The following is a 15,882-nucleotide window of genomic DNA, read 5'->3' on the forward strand; positions in this document are numbered from 1 at the left end:
TCCTTTCTCTCTGAAAGTCGGGTTCCTTTTCCTTTTAGGGTGTGGAGGACCGAATAAACATGATTAAATGAGCTGAGAAGCAGCTCCCTCTTTCCCCAACATAAGTTAGCCCTGCTTCAGAATTTCCCGGTTGTCTCTGAGTGACAGCTTCACTGATGCAAACAAGCTTTAGGACACCAGGAGCTGAGTTTGTGAGACACAATGGTTTAATGAACTAACTGGAGAACTAGAGACAGGGCGGAGTCCTTAGTCAACCCACTGGCTTCCCTTCATCAGCTCTCGTCGCATACTGTAGAGGTGACCTGCTTTGCACAGTGTAGGATAACGTGAATGAAATATCCAGATGCTGTAAATGCACAGTGGGAACTGAACAGAGCCAAGACACTGTTTACAGATAACAGAGGCACCATGCTTAGGAAGCCTCCAACTTGTTTTCTCCCAGAAGGAAATGTATGTCTTGTCCTTCGTCCTTAAATGACTCCTCCAGCACTGTCCAGTCACAGAACCCAGGAACATAGATAGGTTCATGGTGTTAGTTAGGATATGGCAAATCAGGACCTGGGGCAGGAACCTGACAGGGATGATGAAAGTCTAAGGCTAAAGTACTAGGTTTGGGAGATTAGTGATGGCGCCCAAACCTACGAGCTAGAAAACTAAAGAAACGCTCTGAGATGAATCTACTTTTCTGTTAAGCAGATCTACTCATCTACTGGGGTGTTTGAGTGCTTGTCAGTTACATAGTCTCGAGCTTTTGTTTTTGTTTTTGTTTTTGTTTTTTAAAGAAGAAAAGTTGTCCAAAGAAATAGATACTATATAGAGCCAGGTATGGCTGTGCATGCCTGTAATCCTAATATTCAGGAAGCAGGGGCAGGAAGATCTCAAGTTCAAGATCAGCCTGGGTTACATAGTAGGACCATATCTTAAAAAAATAAAGGAGGGACTCAGGGAGGCCCCACTCCTCTCTGGGGCAATAAAGGCAGTTAACAGCAGCTGGGGGAGGGGCTCACACAGCCCCACCCTTTATGTGGAGCCAGTGGCAGTTAATGGCTGCTGGGGGAGGGCAGGACCTTTTCCTTTAGTGTTGTAGCCAGCCACGGGCAGGTTGCCCATATTCCTGTAAATAGCCTCCCGCTCATGCAAGCAACTCCGAGCTCAGTAGGACATCCACACACTTACACGCACACCAGGGCGTGGTGGTGCCTTTAATCCCAGCACTCAGGAGGCAGATGTATCTCTGTGAATCTGAGATCAGCCAGGTCTACATAGGAAGTTCCAGGCCAGCCAGGGCCACATAGTGAGACCTTATTTCAACAAACAACAATAACACAGGAAGGGAACTTATTGGGGAGCAGAGGAGGTTTATTGGGAGTTGGGGATAAGAGAGGATAAGAGGGTAAATATGATCAGAATAGATACATGTATGAAAATGACACAATGAAACCCATTAGTATATAATTAATAGAAGCAGGTTTAAAAACAAGAGTCAAGGGGCGGAAGGGAGCTGGAAAGATGGCTCAGTGATTAAGAGTTCATGCTGCTCTTCAGTGGACAACAGTTCAGTTTCCCAGCACCCATGGCTTGTACATTCTTTTGTTTGTTTTTCGAGGCAGGGTTTCTCTGTGTAGCTCTGGAGCCTGTCCTGGATCTCGCTCTGTAGACCAGGCTGGCCTCGAAATCACAGAGATCCGCCTGACTCTGCCTCCCAAGTGCTGGGATTAAAGGCGTGCGCCACCGGTGCCCACACCCATGGCTTGTAACCACCTATAACTATAGCTTCATAGACTCTGACATCCTCTTCTGACACAGCCATCCCAACCCATACATATGATTAAAAATAATATATATATATATATATATATATATATATATATATATATATATTTAAAGAAAGCAAGCTGCATGCAGTACTCACACCTACAATCCCAGCATTTGGGACGCTGAAGCAAGAGGATTGTTACAAGTTTGAAGCTAGCTTGGGTTACTTGAGACTCTGCCCTCAAAATTGGGGGAGATAATTGTTAGTTCTTTCTTCCCCTAAGATCTTTATCCCATCCAACACACCCTGCATAAGGACACTCCTGACCCTTCTAGATAATGGGGTAAGAATAGCCCTTGTTATATATAGGCTCTCCCAGTGAGCTGCTGGGGAGTGTGACACAGGAGAGGAGACGCGTGTGCTTTGTTTCTGTGATTCTCATTACTCTCTAGAGTGATGGAAGTTATTTTAGGACCAAGGCCTGTCTCTGCCCTAGAACATCCATTTAGTCCCCAAGAGGCAAAGTGACAGTTCCGCACCCATGGTTTCCCTGGGAATTTCTGTCTTCTTTACCTGCTGTTGAGGCAGTTTTCCTTGACTCTGTGGACAGTGTGTAAACATGGAGCTAAGCAGGACAGCCACCAGCGTCCATCCTGGAGCCAACTTATCTGGGCAAAATTCTGGCTGTGCTTAGAATCTGAGGCCTTAGGGAAGTTCATCTGCCCAAGCCTCAACAACCTTGCATGGAAAATGAAGACTGTCCTGGCTCTGAGCATTAACTATGCATAACATTCCATGGTAAGCATTTGATACAAAGAGGGATTGGTGATTTTAACGTTGCTATTGGCTTAAGAGAGCCCAGAGGGATGGATGGATGTGGCGGTGCACACCTTTAATCACATGGGGATGGGGTGGGGGGGGGGGGGGGCAGAGGCAAGTGGATCTCTGTGAGTTTGTGGTCAACCTGGTCTACAGAGTGAGTTTCAAGCCAGCCATGGTTACACAGTGAGACCCCATCTCAAAACAAACCACAACAAAGAGATACCCAGAGGGACCAGCAAGATGGTTCAGTGGGTAAAAATACTTTCAAACAAGTCTGATGACCTGAGTTTGATTCCAGAACCCACATGAAAAAGCCAGCTGCATCTGGAGCCACAGTGCTCTTCCATCTTGATGAGAGTTCCAGACAGGCAGAAACACGGAGTGGAGGAGAGAACCAGCTCGAGAGTTTTCCTCCATTCCCCACATGCTCCATGGCAGGCGAGTGTGAAAGCATAAACACACACACACACACACACACACACACACACACACACATCCACACACACACATCCACACATACATCCACACGTGAGTGCACATGCACACACACACAGACCTATTCCGGTTATGTTAAACAGGAAAGGGTGGGGCCCTAGAACATTACAGGTGTACTTAACATTCTCCAAGGTAAGAAGCAAAACCTCGTGCTGAAAAAAAATTAAAAATTAAAAAACAAACAAACAAAAAAACAAAAAACAAAAAACCTTGGGCCGCAAAGGACAGAGGAATCTGGAGGGGAAAGCACACTCACAAGGAGAAATTTTACTTTTCTCCTTCAACATCTTTCTCTCTTCACTACAGAAATTGACCAGGTCAGCCAATTTGCGCCCAGGCTGAGAGCACTGTCCAGAGAGGAGGCAAGTTATTCTCAGAGAGTCCGACAGTATAACGGGAAAGAACAGAAAGGACAGCAACGACTCTGGTCAATGAAGGGGCTGGGATGTGGCTCTAGTTGGTAGAATGCCTGCCACACAAACAGGAAGCCTGGCCTAGATTCCCAGCACTGCCTAAATCAGGCGGTGCCTGTAACCCAGTGCTTGGGAGGTGAGGCAGGAGGATCGGAAGTTCAAGGTCATCCTCAGATGTATATGGGTCTGACAATAAATAATAATAGAAAAATAGCAAAAATAAAAATGGAGAGTGCTTTGCTTTGTATGAAAGGGTCTTTAACAAAAATGTCTTAAAAACCAGTCAACAGTTTGTATAGTTTTCCGAAGAATGATCTGGACATGCGGGGGAGGGGCGCAGACTTATAGTTTGAGCATTTGGGTTGATAAGACAGGAAGACACCCAAGTCCATCCTGAACTATATAGTGAGACCCTTTCTCTAAAAGAAACTAATTAAATAGATAAATCTAGTCAACAGTGAGGATACACGCCTTTAACCCTAGCACCCAGGAGGCAGAGCCAGGTGGACCTCTGAGTTTGAGGCCAATTTGGTCTGTAGGTCGAGGTCCAGGACAGCCAGGGAAACCCTGTCCAGGGAGAAAAAAAAAAAAGATAAATCAATACTGTTAGAACTAGTTATCAGTTTTCATGTAATTTTTCAAATATTTTATGTATATATATATATAGAAGAGAACAACACACACACACACAAGCAAAACAAAAATGAATAAATAAAAACTTTTAAAAACAAAAAATCAAGCTAGGCATGGTGACTTAGGACTGTACCTTCGACGCACTTGAGACTGAGGCAGGAGGATTACTATAGGTTTGAGGCAAGCTTGAACTACAGAGTAAGATTCTGTTTCAAAACAAAACAGAAAACTATGTGCATGTGTACTATTACATGACTCTTTTCCTAACTGTGTGTGCACCACCCTGATGATGCATACACAGCTCATCAGCTTTGTATGCCGAACAGGGAGGCTTCTCCACGACTTCACAGAGACAAGGCAGCGATGCTTCTGTTTGGGAGTCATTTTGTATGTGAGCGTGTCTGTAGCATACATTAGGAAACGAGGTTGTAGAATCAAAGAGTCAGATTTGGCTAACTTCCACAGACATTTCATCCTTGAACCACCTATGAAAGTCCTTCAGCAGGTCTGGGCTTGGAGCTTAGAGCAGCTGTGTATGGTGTGCAGTGCCCTGGGTTCAATCCCCAGCATCTCAGAAAACAAACAAAACAGAACCCCTACAAACGAGCCGAGCAAATTTGAGGCCGACCTCAAAGGTTTGCTAGAGTGATTAGCTCTCCAAGTAACACAGCACTCCATACTAATTCACAGTCTAGGCTGGCTCAGTTCCCTGTGTAGCTGTGGGCTAGAGATGACCTTAAACTTTGGATCCTCCTGCCTCTACCCTCTGAGTGCTGGAGCTGTACATGTGCACAGCTTGAAACCACACTCGGCTTGAAATGTGAGCTTTTCTTTTTCAAATACAGAATGCTTCATGTTTGGTGTGGCAGTCTTGCGGAGGGGCCATGCTGATCTTCCCTCTATTGTTCTGACTTTGTGTGCTGTGGCTCACAACTGTGATCTAAGCACTTCTGAGAGGCTGTGGCAGGCGTGTGCATCTTGAACTTTTAATGCCCCCCCACACACACACAGCAAAAATATGAAGCCAAGAAATGATGAGTAAGCAGTTATTGTTAAAGACTTAAGCATCTATTTCCCCTACCACACAGTTTGGGCCATCTGAACCATTATCTCTAGTTATGTTAACAGCCCTCCAAGATTTCTCTCAAGTGGTTCCAAGAAGCTCGGCATGCTACCCCACTGGTCCAGATGGTAAATAGGTGCTGGAGTGGAGATCTGGATTTTGTAGATTTCCCCATAAAAACTGAAGCAGTTTTGGACACAATAGGCTAGAAATGATGCATGGCTACAAATGTGAAAGTTTCAGCTCCAAAGAACCTCTAAGTTCAAAAGCTATGTTAATTTTCTTTTCTGAGATGAGGGCACCCCCTAATGGAGACCACTATTCATTCTGTCTCTCTCTCTCTCTCTCTCTCTCTCTCTCTCTCTCTCTCTCTCTCTCTCTCTCTCTCTCTGTGTGTGTGTGTCTCTCTCTCTCTCTCTCTGTGTCTCTCTCTCTGTCTCTCTCTCTATCCATCTCTATTTCTCGTGGTGTGTGTGTGTGTGTGTGAACAATAGCAAAAAAACCGGTAGTTTTCCTAACCAAACTACCCTAGAAAAAAGGAGAAGAGATGGCATAAACTAAAGGAATATATATTTCAGAGATATCATGTACTCAGACTGACCTTGAACTTCTCCTGCAGCAGAGCCTGGCCTTGAATTCCAGGTCCTCTTGCCTCCATCTCCAGCAATGGGGTTGGATTACAAGTGTGCGCAATGACACACTCCGTTGAGAGGAAGACTTTTTTAATTGAAGACATTACATGAAATAGATTTTTAAAAATAGAAAATCAGCTTAAGAAATCAGTCCAGGCATCAAGTGTGAACAGGTGAGTTAACATCTAAGAATCACAGACACTGGCCTGTCGTGAGTAGCCTTAGATAATTTGCACTGTTATGAATTCTTATATGTTGATACAAATACAAACTTTTTATATTCCTATTAAAGATAATTTGTAAATTGATACAAATACAGAACTATGTTTGTTATAATGTACACATATTTTTACTCTTATTTGAAATATTTGTATATGATACAAATGTGAATTTATATCTGTCATACTATATGTATGTTCTACTTCTGTTTAAGATATTCTGTATACTGATATATATTTAGGATTATTATCATATTGCATATTGCACTATACATTCCTACCTCTGTTAAAGATATTTTGTGTATTGTCACAATTTAAAGTCATTGTCCTTTTACTGAACATTTGCTTACAGACTGTTTGCCTTATTTATATAAAGCCTTAGTCCTTAGGTTGTTTAGGTAGATAAGACTTATAGAGTTATTGTCACCTATGCTTGTCATCTCTATAATTATGTTAGTTAGGTTATCCAGATTTATAAATGCATAGGTCAGCTGGACAGGTAATCTTCAAACACTTCATGGACCTAGAGAATATGTCATTTAAATAACTTAAAATTCTGTTAAGGTGAGACACAATTGCTCCTGGCAGCACCAATTTGATCCTGAGAGAATGTTGGGCTTCTAAGACATTTCCATTTGAAAGTTTGTCTTCTTGGCACAAAATGGCCTACTGGGCAAAGAACTGCCCTTGCCTCAACTGCTGACAGTACAAATGCTGTCCTTTCTGGACAAGCGGGACACAAGGAAAGCAACCACTGTACTCTGCCAAGACAGGGTAAGATGGTCTTTCAGAATTCCTGCTTCTGAAAATGGTCTGTCAGATACTCTAGGCCTGTAGCCAATTTGAATGCACCAATGATGCTGAGAAATATTTTATGACTGTCCAGGCTGCCAGCAGTCTCTGTATACTCTTGCAAGACTTCCGAAAGTTGCTTGCGTCCTTCTCCCATTTCTCAGGTATTATTATATTCCTTCTCATGTCTTTGGTGAAGTTGAAGACTAGCAGTTATAGTTACAACTTAGTATATATACATATATAATATCTTAGATAGAATATATTAAGTATTAGACTCAGGTCCTTTAGGATAGGACACCTGGAATGATCTTTATAACATGCCACCTACCCACGCTCTAGACTTCCCTGGATTTCAGTATGTGTTTTTTTGCTTGATATTGTTTACATTTATTGTAATTCCAACTTATCTAGGTCATTATCCCTCATTACTCCTGGACAATATTTGATAACCATTTCTTTGTATATAGTCTTGTATTAGGTTAGAACTTTCTTATTTAGACAAAAACGGGGAGATGTAGTAGGTAGCCATCCCAGCCTTGGCCTGGAAGTTCCAACCCCCATTGAGGCTTAGGTAATGGTCACGCCCACAAGGCAGGGCTGAGGGAGGAAACAGAAGACCCAGGATCAAGAGGAGAGGTCTCTCTTGTTTCTGGAACCCTGGACGCTGGAGGTAGACCGAGCAGAATTCTCCAGAGAACACCGCCAGACTGCATCATACCTTTGCCAGACCCTACAACCTATCCCTTCATTTGTAAGTTACCCCACAAAATACACCTCCCTTTTAACTACGTGGAGTGGCCTTAATAATTTCACCAATACTGGCCTTAGAGCCCGGGGCCTGCTGAGCGCCCAGGCTCACGTCTGCTCTCAGAAATGCCTTTCTCTTCTTTATCTTCACAAACCATTTCTACCATTTTCTAAAAATTTCAGAAACTGCTGGGCATGGTGGCACACACCTTTAATCTTAGCAGTTGAGATTATTTTTATTGTTATTTATTTATTTATTTTATTATTTTTATTTATTTTGTAAGTACCAGGGATTGAACCCAGGTGTAGTGCATGCTAGGCAGAACTCTATCACTGAGATCAATATTTTTAATTTGTTTTAGAAATTGCTTTTCCTGGGCCAGTGAGATGGCTACATGAGTAAAGGCACTTGCCTGACAACCTGAGTTTGATCCCTGGAATCCATATGGTAGAAAGAGAGAGCTGACTCCTGTAAATTATCTTCTTACCTCCACATACATGTGCAAAACACACACACACACACACACACACACACACTTTTTAAAGATTTGCTTTTCCAATTATTTGGAATGTCTCCTGCAGAGGACAAAAGAGTATATCGGGACGCCCTCTTGTATTGTTCTTTACCTTATTCCTTTGAGGCAGAGTCTCTTCCTGACTGGCAGGCATTAAGCCCCAACTCTGCCGTCTCTGCCCACTGCAGCACTGGGGTCATAGATGTACATAAGACCCAGCTTGTTATGGGTGCTGGGGTTTGAATTTAGGCCCTTGTGGTTTCCCAGCATGTCCTCAACCACTGAGCCATCTCTTATGAAACTTAGGCTAGCCTCAAATTCAGTATGTAGCTGACAATGCGCTTGATCTTCCTGCTTCTATATCCCAAACACTGCAGGTACAGGTATGGCTACTACACCTGGCCTTTCAATTTCTTAACTATTCTTGAGCGGGACAAATAAAAGCAAAATGCTAAATCTATTTTATGAAGTAAGTATATCAATTTCTATATCTTAATTTGGTTTTTTGAGCCTGTTCATATCTTTAAAACATAAACAAAACAAACAAACCACCCTCAACATATGTGGTATCACACATATCTTAATTCCAGTGCTCCATAGGCAGAACCAAGAGGATCTCTGTGAATCTGAGGCCAGCCTGGCCTACATATCAAGGTCCAGGCCATCCGAAGCTATACAGTAAGACCCTATTTCAAAATAACTAATACACAATATGGTATCTTGTAATACTTCAGGACTTTGCCAGCAGGGAGCCCGTATAACTTTAAAAAAATAAATACAAAGCCAGCCTGGTCCTCATAGCAAGTTCCAGGACAGCCAGGGCTGTATATAGAGACCCTGTCTCAAAAAACAAACAAACAAAAAAACCCCAAAAAACAACAACAACAACAACAAAAAAAAAAAACCAAAAAAACAACAACGGAATAAATAAAGGACATTTAAAGAAACCTGAAAGCAGGAGGTAGAAGGGGGAATTTTCAAGTTCCAGGCTTGGGCTATGTAGCTAAACTCTGTTTAAAGAAAAAGGGTAGAGGGGTACAGTGGGGATGGCTTTTCTCTGCCCCAAATAAAAATCACTGGGAAGACAGAGAGGCTCGAGGTTGGTGATACCTCGGGGGCTGGAATCATCTGGAACTGCTCACTCGTGTGACTGAATTGTGCTGGTTGTAATGTGCATTACACTGGTCATTTGTCTTGTGTTTTTGAGCTCACTAGGAAGCTGGCTCTGGAAGCAGGTCGTCCCTTTCCCCTATCTCAGACCCCAGCATGCTTGTCTCCCGGTGTCCTCCAAGACCCCTTGCCTACGAAGGGGAAAAACAGGGTGTTGGCTGCATCTTAGCTGAGGTTGTAAGCAGGATCACGAACATGTGGCTTCTCAGAAAGTGTCTTTTTTTTTTTTTAATTGATTTTATTTAGCTATGTTACCATCAGGGCGTTTTACTTCTCATGTCCAGGATGGTGGATTCTAAGTGCATCCCGAGAGAATTAAGAGGAAGATGTGTCACTTCGTCTAATAAAACTGGTGTTGTTTCTTTCTTAGTCAGTTTCTCCCAAGGAGATACAGACTCCATTGCTCAAGTGAGCAAGTGAGTAGACAGAAATAGCCAAGATGCAAGGTAATGACTGGAAGTTAGTTATTCAGTGACTACAGTCTTTTGAGAAGCCTGTACCCACGCTCAGGTTTGTAAGCTGTGTCCTGTCTTTTTCCTAAGCTCCTCTGTGTATCCTTCAATGGCTATACTTGAGCCTGTATTAAACAAGGAGGTTGTCTATACCTAGAATCAATACCAGCACTCAGGAGGTGCAGGCAAGAGGATAAGCATCAGTACTTGACATCTCTCCAGCTCCTGAAGAACATTTCAAACAGAGATTTTAAACACAAAGATTAAAAGAAAGAGAGGTGAGAAAGAATAAGACATCCTAAAGTGTTCGTATGGGCTCCTCCAGGGAGTGTCACAAATAAGTGTCTCAACATAAGCCATATATACCCGAAGTTGTATCTCTAGGAACAGTTGCTTAGGAACGGTTGCTTAGGTTGTTCTAGAGGAGCCATCAGGGTTTCTGGTGAGAGTCCTGGAACACTGTCTCTCCACAGATGGGAAGGGTCATAATGCCTTAAGTAAATGTTGTGAATTGTGTTTGCAGTACTTTTTTTTTTTTTTTAAAGACAGATGCTCTCTATTATGTACCTATGACTATCCTGAAACTCACGGTATAGACCAGGCTGGTCTTGATCCACTTGCCTCTGCCCCCTGAATGCTGGGATCAAAGGCATATGCCACCATGCCCAGCCCTACAGTTCTTGATTGGAATCTTCAATTCTTCAGCCCAACTCTTTCCCGTATCCCCATAAGCGTCTTCCTATCCTCTTGGCACACAAACCTGTCCATTTCCTCACTCCCACCTCTCTGTGGAAACAGGGTCTCTCTAGTCCTGGCTATACTGAAGCTTGCTATGTAGCCCAAGTTGGCCTGGAATTCTCAGCAATCCACCTGCCTCTGCCTCCCAAGTGATGGGATTAAAGGTGTGCGCCACTGGCTGTGTAGAACAGATTTTAAATTAGGGATTCTCAACCTTGCTACTGCTGAGACCCTTTAATACAGTTTCTCATGTTGTGGTGACTCCCAACCATAAAATTATTTTCATTGCTACTTCATAATCGTAATTTTGTTACTGTTATGAATTGTAAATATCAGATGTGCAGGATATCTGATAGATGATGCCGATGAACAGGTTGTTTTGACCCCCAAAGGTTGAGAACTGAAAACAGAATGGCACTCCAGTGTAAAAAGGAATTTGTGGACATCAGTGTAAATGGCCAGGGTTTGGACCTAGGCCATCACTTAATGGAATGGGATCACAAGTATGTCTATAACTGTTCTTGATGTATAACATTTTAATGATGGTGGTTATCCCCTAAGCTGATTACAAGGATTTGATGGCACTGTAAATTAGTCTGATACAAAGTAAATGGAAAACAAACAATTATGATTTCAAAGTTCACATTAGTAGATTAAAGATTCTGAAACTTTTCGGGAGGCAGAGGCAGAGGCAGGCAGATCTCTGAGTTCGAGGCCAGCCTGGTCTACAGAGTACAGAGAAATCCTGTCTTGAAATACAAAAATGTATACAAAAAAGAAAAAGAAAAAAAAAAGACCCCCCCCAAAACAAAACAAAACAAAACAAAAAACATTTGAAAGTTACTTAGTGAAAGATAATCTCCCCCCCGCCAAAAAAAAGAAAGATAATCTTCCAAAGTTAACTCTTCAACTATTGAGCCAGACAGGGGGTGGGGGTGGGGTGCACCATTGCAATTACACACTCAAACTGAGGCAGGTTGATTTCTGAGTTCGAGGCTAGCCTTGACTTCAGAGCTACCCAGATGAAACTTTGTCTGGGGTGGGGGTGGGGGGTGGGGGTGGGGGTGGGGGTGGGGCGATTAGGCAGGAGTGACGGGAACTCAGTTGGAACGAAAGTGCCCATTTCCCTTGCGAAGGCTTGGGGTTGTCCTGGTCACTGCCCTGGCCACAGAGAGGGCAGGAGCTGTCCTTTCTCTGCTCCGCTCTCCTCCCGTAAGTGTGTGGCCCCCGAGAGTCACATCCGGTCCCCACTGTCCAGAAATGAGCTCAACCCCCAACCCCCTCCCCTTCCCCTGACTCACGCTGGACTACCCGGAAAGCTCTTTTGAGACCGTGGGACCGGGCAGGAAGGCGGGGCGGCCAGGGGATGAGGCGGGGCAGTCTGCGCCCCGGAGAAGAAACCGGAAAGTGGGGATGGGCCAAGTGGTCTGCAAGGCCTCAGGTCCCCAGTTTGGTCTCATGCTTTCTAGAAATGTATTGCAACCCAGGCCAGCCCCAAACTTGTCTGGGAAGCCACCACACACAACGTCCCTCTGTTTTCGGTTGGCCTCCGTTGTTAACTAGTTGTTACAGCCGCTAACTTGCTTTCTTCCTGGTAGATGGGCCGGCCTATCTGCAAAAACCAGCCTCAAGAAATCTTCCACCTCCAAGTCTGTGCTCCATGCTGTGTGTATTATCACATTGTCTGTTAAGAAAAGAAAATACCATAATGGGTACAAAACGAATTTTATTTAGCTCTCATTTGGAGGCCAAAGGTCCAATATCAAGTGCTGTCCTGTGTTCCTTCTCTGGTGAGGACCTCATGGTGAGAGAGGAGACAGATGGAGAGAGATCCGGTGATCAGGAAGCCCAGGGAACTGAGGGGCCAGACTTAAAAAAACAAAACAAAACAAAACAACTTTATTCAAGAGCTACATTGATGATAAAAGCAACTCCAGTGATCTGGGCACCTTCTACTAGCTTCCACTAGCTGTATGTATGTATGTGTGTGTGTGTGTGTGTGTGTGTGTGTGTGTGTGTGTGTGTGTCTGTCTGTCTAGTGCACACTTACGTGCAGGAATGCAGTTGTGATATATGGATTAACTTACTTATTGGGCCCTACTTTTATTTTTTTATTTTTAATTTATTTTTATGTGTATGGGTGCTTTGCCTGCCTGCATGCATATGTCTACGCACCAAGCAGCTGTCTGGTGCTCAGGGAAGCCAGAAGAGGGGATGGGATGAGTTTCGATGTGAGCGCTTGGATCCTCTGGAAGAGCAGCTTTTAACCACTGAGCTGTCTCTCTAGCCCTATCAGGGCTACTTCTTAATGCTTCTACCACCTCAGTACAGCCACAACGGGGACCAAGCTTCTAGCACACAGACATTTGGGTGGGACACACTTAAACCACATCCAATCCATAGTACCATATGAAGCAGCATATTCACGGCTTAACATATGGATACATTGGGGGGAGGTGTTATTTTGCCTAACACGATGGGTCAAGGTCAGGGTCTGGTTAGAGGTTAGGGTCAAGGTCAAATTGCAGCTCAGTCCTCATCCACCCTTAATGGAACTCGGGGTGATGGGCAGACTCAGAATGCCAGCACAATGGTGAGCTCTGACTTCCGATTCCCAGGATGTGGTTTTCACTCTGTTCCAGAGTGTTTTGCCCTGAAGATGAGAGTAGACCATCACATTCTTTGCATTAAATAATTTTTTTTTTCTGGAGCTGAGGACCCAGTGTGCTCTACCACTGAGCTAAATCCCCAACCCCTAAATAAATAATTTTGAAAAAAGATATACAAAACAAAAAGTCAGGTGGCCGAGGCAGGAGTATCACCTTGAGTTCAAGGCCAGTATGTACTACAGTATGACCCTGAGTTCTGTATCATTCTTTAGATTTGGATGAGTGAATTTTTAAGTATATATAGAGAGCAAAAGTAAAAATTATCCAGGCAGAGTAGCATACACCCTTATTCCCAACAGTAGGGAGGCAGAAGCAAGCAGATCTCTGTGAATTTGAGGCCTTCCTGGTGTGCATAAGGAATTCCAGGCCAGCCAGAGCTACATAGTAAGAACCTGTCAGAAGAAGAAGAAGAAGAAGGAGGAGGAGGAGGAGGAGGAGGAGGAGGAGGAGGAGGAGGAGGAGGAGGAGGAGGAGAAGAAGAAGAAGAAGAAGAAGAAGAAGAAGAAGAAGAAGAAGAAGAAGAAGAAGAAAAAGTTATATTAGAGTACTGTTTGCCTGGTTGCTCTTCCATGGGACTGGGTTCTGTTCCCAGCACCCACACGGCAGCTCCAGTGTCTGTAACTCCAGTTTTAGAGGATCCAATGCCTTCTTCTGGTCTCTGAGGGCACTGTATTGCATGTAGTGCACAGACATATATGCAGGCAAAACACCTATTCACATGCATTAAAAATAAATAAAGGAGGCCAGGCAGCGATGGCACATATACCTTTAATCCCAGCACTCAGGGATGCAGAGGCAGGCGGATCCCTGTGAGTTCTACAGAGCGAGATCCAGGACAGGCACCAAAACTACACTGAGAAACTTTGTCTTGAAAAACCAAACAAACAAGCAAAATAAACAAGCAAAATAAACAAGCAAAACAAACAAACAAACAAACAAATAAATAAACAACTAAATGGGACTAGGGAAGTCTGGTTGAGGCAGCCAGAGTTCCCTCCAAAGTCGGAAGCAGGCTGTCCTGAGCTCCAGAGGAAGAACAAAGAGCATGCAGCGGATAGTCACCCGGATGCTTGCTAAGCCAACATGCTGGAGCTCCCAGGTGACAGCTGTGGCTTTTTTAGAGAGTGCTGGGAATCTGAACTCGAGGTTCCACGCCTACAAGCAAGCACGTTATTGACTGCCATGGGGATTATTTTTTCTATAAACATTCTAATTATTTTGAGATAGAGTTTCTCTGTGTACTCGTGGCTGTCCTGGAACTCACTCTAGAACTCAGAGGTCTGCCTACCTCTCTGTCTCCTGAGTGCTGGGATTAAGGACGTGCAACACCACTGCTCAGCTCCTTAAACTTATTTTTCCGTGTGTGTATGTATACCACCCACCTGCAGGACGGAGGTGTCAGGTCCTCAGGAACCGGAGTTCTGTGTGGTTGTGGCCCACCTGGGTCCTCTGCAAGAGATCTCCACAGCTGACCCAATTATTTTCCTTCTGGCCCTAGAAAATAATTTTTTATAATCTTTCAGTCTGACTTAGAATCAAGGGCCTTAAGATTCCTCGTGGAAAGAGACTGGAGAGAGGGAGAGAGGAAGAAGAATTTTCATGTCCAAGAACTGGACGGTGACATCTTAAACCACGCACAGCAGAGGCAGGTGTAAATAATAGAGATGGGAGCGTCTCTGCTACATGCAGGTTAATGATACCGCATTATAAAGCGAGATTTAAAAAAAAAAAAAAATCACGGGGAGGGGGTTTGGATCTCAGTACAGGTTATAAACACTGGAGGAGAGGAGCATGAGGCAATCCCCGCTGAAGAGATCAGAGCCCTTCCGGGGGCAGAAGTCAGAACTGACGACTCCGCGCACTGAGCAGCCGTTTCTGGAAGTCCACAGTGCCTTCTGGAAGACGCGATCCAGAAGCTGCAGGGCAACACAAGAACCTGCGGACCTCTCGCTGCAGAAACAAAATCCATCCCAAGTGTCACCCTGGGAGGAACGCTTCGTCACCACTACTCTGCCTTCGCTAATTATAACTGCGACGTTCCGATCCTCGTAGGAACCAGGAGACGTGGGATCTCACTGTGAATTGGTTAGATCCTTCCGTGGGTTCTCACTTTAAATTCTTTTGATCCTTCTGTAGGGGTGAAAGGACAAAAAAGAAAAGTAGACGGCTGCTGTTTCCGCCCGGTTTCGAACCGGGGACCTTTCGCGTGTGAGGCGAACGTGATAACCACTACACTACGGAAACTAGCTGCTCATGAACCTCTTATAAGCAAGTTACATTTAGAGTGACTTTATTGTTTTCTGACTCGTTCTTAAATTCAGCCCAGTCAATCAGGCAGGTTCCACTCTGAGGTTAGATGACTTTCACCCGTGGAGATACGATGGTACCACCGAAGAAAACGGCCAGCGAGATTAAGGCCAGGACCCCGAGGTCATGGGAAGAGCTCCAGGCTTCCGTAAACACCCAGTTTTCCAGGTCCTGAGGATCTGGAAATGCCTGGCTCATGAGTCTAGGGCACCCTCTGGCGCCCAGCATCTGCTGTGCCGAGGGATTAGAGAAAAATGGAGCCGACTTCAGGCAGGAAGCCACTCAGGTGAGGGCTTTGGCATGAAGGACGCCACAAGCTCAGGCCCGAAACAATGAAAATGCATCTTACGTTTGTCCTGAACCTAAGTAGAAAACATTTTCAGGCATTCCCCTCCTCCTCCTCCTCCTCCTCCTCCTCCTCCTCCTCCTCCTCCTCCTCCTCCTCCTCCTCCTCTTC

The 15,882-nt window shown here is 44.4% G+C and overlaps 1 long non-coding RNA gene and 1 other non-coding gene across 2 annotated transcripts; both read right to left on the reverse strand.

The window, feature by feature from the left end:
* Positions 1-12,158: 12,158 nt before the first annotated feature.
* LOC118593211 lies at positions 12,159-15,317 on the reverse strand. Its single transcript, XR_004946206.1, has 2 exons — positions 14,501-15,317; positions 12,159-12,318 (listed from the first exon to the last, which is right to left on the reverse strand). It is a non-coding gene; the product is annotated as an uncharacterized LOC118593211 (long non-coding RNA).
* Positions 15,290-15,362, reverse strand: Trnav-cac. The gene has a single exon. It is a non-coding gene; the product is annotated as a tRNA-Val (tRNA).
* Between the last annotated feature and the right edge of the window lie 520 nt (positions 15,363-15,882).

The sequence above is a fragment of the Onychomys torridus genome, chromosome 11 (genome assembly GCF_903995425.1).
Source record: "Onychomys torridus chromosome 11, mOncTor1.1, whole genome shotgun sequence".
NCBI classification, from domain to species: domain Eukaryota; kingdom Metazoa; phylum Chordata; class Mammalia; order Rodentia; family Cricetidae; genus Onychomys; species Onychomys torridus.